Here is a 6,188-nt window from a genome sequence, read left to right on the forward strand (position 1 = left end):
ACTGGAGGGAAAGAGTGCTGAGACTGGTCACTCTGGGAGTGGGGGATTGGAGGGACAGAGAGCTGGGACTGGTCACTCTGGGTCTGGGCGACTGCAGGGCCAGAGAGCTGGGACTGGTCACTCTGGGTGTGGGGGATTGGAGGGACAGAGAGCTGGGACTGGTCACTCTGGGTCTGGGCGATGGGAGGGACAGAGAGCTGGGACTGGTCACTCTGGGTGTGGGGGATTGGAGGGACAGAGAGCTTGGACTGGTCACTCTGGGTGTGGGGGATTGGAGGGACAGAGAGCTGGGACTGGTCACTCTGGATGTGGGGATTGGAGGGACAGAGAGCTGGGACTGGTCACTCTGGGTTTTGGGATTGGAGGGACAGAGAGCTGGGACTGGTCACTCTGGGTGTGGGGATTGGAGGCACAGAGAGCTGGGACTGTTCACTCTTGGTGTGGGGGATTGGAGGGGCAGAGAGCTGGGACTGGTCACTCTGGGTGTGGGGGATTGGAGGAACAGAGAGCTGGGACTGGTCACTTTGGGTGTGGGGGATTGGAGGAACATAGAGCTGGGACTGGTCACTCAGGGTGTGGGGGATTGGAGGGACAGAGAGCTGGGATTGGTCACTCTGGGTCTGGGGGATTGGAGGGACAGAGAGCTGGGACTGGTCACTCTGGGAGTGGCAGTTTGGAGGGACAGAGAGCTGGGATTGGTCACTCTGGGTGTGGGGGATTGCAGGGACAGAGAGCTGGGACTGGTCACTCTGGGAGTGGGGGATTGGAGAGACAGAAATCTGGGACTGGTCACTCTGGGAGTGGGGGATTGGAGGGACAGGGATCTGGGACTGGTCACTCTGGCAGTGGGGGATTGGTGGGACAGGGATCTGGGACTGGTCACTCTGGGTGTGGGGGATTGGAGGGATAGAGAGCTGGGACTGGTCATTCTGGGTCTGGTGATTGGAGGGACAGAGAGCTGGGACTGGTCACTCTGGGTGTGGGGGATTTGGGGGTCAGGGAGCTGGGACTGGTCACTCTGGGTGTGGGGGAGTGGAGGGAAATTGAGCTGAAACTGGTCACTCTGGGAGTGGGGGATTGGAGGGACAGAGAGCAGGGACTGGTCACTCTGGGTGTGGGGGATTGGAGCAACATAGAGCTGGGACTGGTCACTCAGGGTGTGGGGGATTGGAGGGACAGAGAGCTGGGATTGGTCACTCTGGGTCTGGGGGATTGGAGGGACAGAGAGCTGGGACTGGTCATTCTGGGAGTGGCAGTTTGGAGGGACAGAGAGCTGGGATTGGTCACTCTGGGTGTGGGGGATTGCAGGGACAGAGAGCGGGGACTGGTAACTCTGGGAGTGGGGGATTGGAGGGACAGAAATCTGGGACTGGTCACTCTGGGAGTGGAGGATTGGAGGGACAGGGAGCTGGGACTGGTCACTCTGGCAGTGGGGGATTGGTGGGACAGGGATCTGGGACTGGTCACTCTGGGTGTGGGGGATTGGAGGGATAGAGAGCTGGGACTGGTCATTCTGGGTCTGGTGATTGGAGGGACAGAGGTCTGGGACCGGTCACTCTGGGTGTGGGGGATTTGGGGGTCAGGGAGCTGGGACTGGTCACTCTGGGTGTGGGGGAGTGGAGGGAAAGAGAGCTGAAACTGGTCACTCTGGGAGTGGGGGATTGGAGGGACAGAGAGCAGGGACTGGTCACTCTGGGTCTGGGCGACTGCAGGGCCAGAGAGCTGGGACTGGTCATTCTGGGTGTGGGGGATTGGAGGGACAGAGAGCTGGTACTGGTCACTTTGGGTCTGGGCGATGGGAGGGACAGAGAGCTGGGACTGGTCACTCTGGGAGTGGGGGATTGTAGGGACAGAGACCTTGGACTGGTCACTCTGGGTGTGGGGGATTGGAGGGACAGAGAGCTGGGACTGGTCACTCTGGATGTGGGGATTGGAGGGACAGAGAGCTAGGACTGGTCACTCTGGGTGTGGGGGACTGGAGGGACAGAGAGCTGGGATTGGTCACTCTGGGTGTGGGGGATTGGAGGGACAGAGAGCTGGGACTGGTCACTCTGGGAGTGGGGGATTGGAGGGACAGAGAGCTGGGACTGGTCACTCTGGGAGTGGGGGATTGGAGGGACAGAGAGCTGGGACTGGTCACTCTGGATGTGGGGATTGGAGGCACAGAGAGCTGGGACTGTTCCCTCTGGGTGTGGGGGATTGGAGGGACAGAGAGCTGGGACCGGTCACTTTGGGTGTGGGGGATTGGAGGAACATAAAGCTGGGACTGGTCACTTTGGGTGTGGGGGATTGGAGGAAAATAGAGCTGGGACTGGTCACTCATGGTGTGGGGGATTAGAGGGACAGAGAGCTGGGACTGGTGACTCTGGGTGTGAGGGATTGGAGGGACAGAGAGCTGGGACTGGTCACTCTGGGTCTGGGGATTGTAGGGACAGAGAGCTGGGGCTGGTCACTCTGGGAGTGGCAGTTTGGAGGGACAGAGAGCTGGGACTGGTCACTCTGTGTTTGGGGGATTGTGGGGTAAGAGAGCTGGGACTGGTCACTCTGGGTGTGGGGGATTGGAGGGACAGAGAGCTCGGACTGGTCACTCTGCGTCTGGGGGATTGGAGGCACAATGAGCTTGGACTGGTCAATCTGGGTGTGGGTGATTGGAGGGACAGAGAGCTGGGACTGGTCAATCTGGGTGTGGGGGTTTGGAGGGACAGAGAGCTGGGACTGGTCACTCTGGGTGTGGGGGATTGGAGGGACAGAGAGCTGGGGCTGGTCACTCTGGGTGTGGGGATTGGAGGGACAGAGAGCTGGGACTGGTGACTCTGGGTGTGAGGTATTGGAGGGACAGAGAGCTGGGACTGGTCACTCTGGGTCTGGGGATTGTAGGGACAGAGAGCTGGGGCTGGTCACTCTGGGTGTGGGGGATTGGAGGGACAGAGAGCTGGGACTGGTCACTCTGGGTGTGGGGGATAATAGGGACAGAGAGCTGGGACTGGTCACTCTGGGTCTGGGCGATGGGAGGGACAGAGAGCTGGGACTTGTCACTCTGGGTGTGGGGGGTTGGAGGGACAGAGAGCTGGGACTGGTGCCTCTGGGAGTGGGGGATTGGAGGGACAGAGAGCTGGGACTGGTCACTCTGGGAGTTTGGGATTGGAGGGACAGAGAGCTCGGGCTGGTCACTCTGGGTATGGGGGATTGGAGGGTCAGAGACCTGGGACTGGTCACTCTTGGTGTGGGGGATTGGAGGGACAGAGAGCTGGGACTGGTCACTCTGGGTGTGGGGGATTGGAGGGACATAGAGCTGGGACTCGTCACTCTGGGTGTGGGGGATTGGAGGGACAGCGAGCTGGGACTGGTCACTCTTGGAGTGTGGTGTTGGAGGGACAGAGAGCTGGGACTGGTCACCCTGGGTGTGGGGGATTGGGGAGTCAGAGAGCTGGGACTGGTCACTCTGGGTGTGGGGGATTGCAGGGACAGAGAGCTGGGATTGGTCACTCTGGGAGTGGGGGATTGGAGGGACAGAGAGCTGGGACTGGTCACTCTGGCAGTGGGGGATTGGTGGGACAGAGATCTGGGACTGGTCACACTGGGTTTGGGGGATTGGAGGGATAGAGGGCTGGGACTGGTCACTCTGGGTCTGGGGATTGGAGGGACAGAGAGCTGGGACTGGTCACTCTGGGTGTGGGGGATTTGGGGGTCAGGGAGCCAGGACGGGTCACTCTGGGTGTGGGGGACTGGAGGGAAAGAGAGCTGAGACTGGTCACTCTGGGAGTGGGGGATTGGAGGGACAGAGAGCTGGGACTGGTCACTCTGGGTCTGGGCGACTGCAGGGCCAGAGAGCTGGGACTGGTCACTCTGGGTGTGGGGGATTGGAGGGACAGAGAGCTGGGACTGGTCACTCTGGGTCTGGGCGATGGGAGGGACAGAGAGCTGGGACTGGTCACTCTGGGTGTGGGGGACTGGAGGGACAGAGAGCTTGGATTGTTCACTCTGGGTGTGGGGGATTGGAGGGACAGAGAGCTGGGACTGGTCACTCTGGATGTGGGGATTGGAGGGACAGAGAGCTGGGACTGGTCACTCTGGGTGTTGGGATTGGAGGGACAGAGAGCTGGGACTGGTCACTCTGGGTGTGGGGGATTGGAGGAACAGAGAGCTGGGACTGGTCACTTTGGGTGTGGGGGATTGGAGGAACATAGAGCTGGGACTGGTCACTCAGGGTGTGGGGGATTGGGGGGACAGAGAGCTGGGATTGGTCACTCTGGGTCTGGGGGTTTGGAGGGACAGAGAGCTGGGACTGGTCACTCTGGGAGTGGCAGTTTGGAGGGACAGAGAGCTGGGATTGGTCACTCTGGGTGTGGGGGATTGCAGGGACAGAGAGCTGGGACTGGTCACTCTGGGAGTGGGGGATTGAAGGGACAGAAATCTGGAACTGGTCACTCTGGGAGTGGGGGATTGGAGGGACAGAGAGCTGGGACTGGTCACTCTGGCAGTGGGGGATTGGTGGGACAGAGATCTGGGACTGGTCACTCTGGGTGTGGGGGATTGCAGGGATAGAGGGCTGGGACTTGTCACTCTGCGTCTGGGGATTGGAGGGACAGAGAGCTGGGACTGGTCACTCTGGGTGTGGGGGATTTGGGGGTCTGGGAGCTGGGACTGGTCACTCTCAGTGTGGGGGAGTGGAGGGAAAGAGAGCTGAAACTGGTCACTCTGGGAGTGGGGGATTGGAGGGACAGAGAGCAGGGACTGGTCACTCTGGGTCTGGGCGACTGCAGGGCCAGAGAGCTGGGACTGGTCACTCTGGGTCTGGGCGATGGGAGGGACAGAGAGCTGGGACTGGTCACTCTGGGTGTGGGGGATTGGAGGGACAGAGAGCTTGGACTGGTCACTCTGGGTGTGGGGGGTTGGAGGGACAGAGAGCTGGGACTGGTCACTCTGGATGTGGGGATTGGAGGGACAGAGAGCTAGGACTGGTCACTCTGGGTGTGGGGGACTGGAGGGACAGAGAGCTGGGATTGGTCACTCTGGGTGTGGGGGATTGGAGGGACAGAGAGCTGGGACTGGTCACACTGGGAGTGGGGGATTGGAGGGACAGAGAGCTGGGATTGGTCACTCTGGATGTGGGGATTGGAGGGACAGAGAGCTGGGACTGTTCACTCTGGGTGTGGGGGATTGGAGGGACAGAGAGCAGGGACTGGTCACTCTGGGTGTGGGGGATTGGAGGAACAGAGAGCTGGGACAGGTCACTTTGGGTGTGTGGGATTGGAGGAACATAGAGCTGGGACTGGTCACTCAGGGTGTGGGGGATTAGAGGGACAGAGAGCTGGGACTGGTCACCCTGGGTCTGGGGATTGTAGGTACAGAGAGCTGGGGCTGGTCACTCTGGGAGTGGCAGTTTGGAGGGACAGAGAGCTGGGACTGGTCACTCTGTGTTTGGGGGATTGGGGGGTAAGAGAGCTGGGACTGGTCACTCTGGGTGTGGGGGATTGGAGGGACAGAGAGCTGGGACTGGTCACTCTGCGTCTGGGGGATTGGAGGCACAGAGAGCTTGGACTGGTCACTCTGGGTGTGGGTGATTGGAGGGACAGAGAGCTGGGACTGGTCAATCTGGGTGTGGGGGTTTGGAGGGACAGAGAGCTGGGACTGGTCACTCTGGGTGTGGGGGATTGGAGGGACAGAGAGCTGGGGCTGGTCACTCTGGGTGTGGGGATTGGAGGGACAGAGAGCTGGGACTGGTCACTCTGGGTCTGGGGATTGTAGGGACAGAGAGCTGGGGCTGGTCACTCTGGGAGTGGCAGTTTGGAGGGACAGAGAGCTGGGACTGGTCACTCTGTGTTTGGGGGATTGGGGGGTAAGAGAGCTGGGACTGGTCACTCTGGGTGTGGGGGATTGGAGGGACAGAGAGCTGGGACTGGTCACTCTGCGTCTGGAGGATTGGAGGCACAGAGAGCTGGGACTGGTCACTCTGGGTGTGGGTGATTGGAGGGACAGAGAGCTGTGACTGGTCACTCTGGGTGTGGGGGTTTGGAGGGACAGAGAGCTGGGACTGGTCACTCTGGGTGTGGGGGATTGGAGGGATGGAGAGCTGGGACTGGTCACTCTGGGTGTGGGTGATTGGAGGGACAGAGAGCTGGGACTGGTCAAACTGGGTGTGGGGGTTTGGAGGGACAGAGAGCTGGGACTGGTCACTCTGGGTTTGG

Source organism: Somniosus microcephalus, unplaced genomic scaffold, assembly GCF_052327205.1.
Source record: "Somniosus microcephalus isolate GS21.2 unplaced genomic scaffold, FLI_Smic_1.0 unresolved_chr1, whole genome shotgun sequence".
Taxonomy (NCBI): Eukaryota; Metazoa; Chordata; class Chondrichthyes; order Squaliformes; family Somniosidae; genus Somniosus; species Somniosus microcephalus.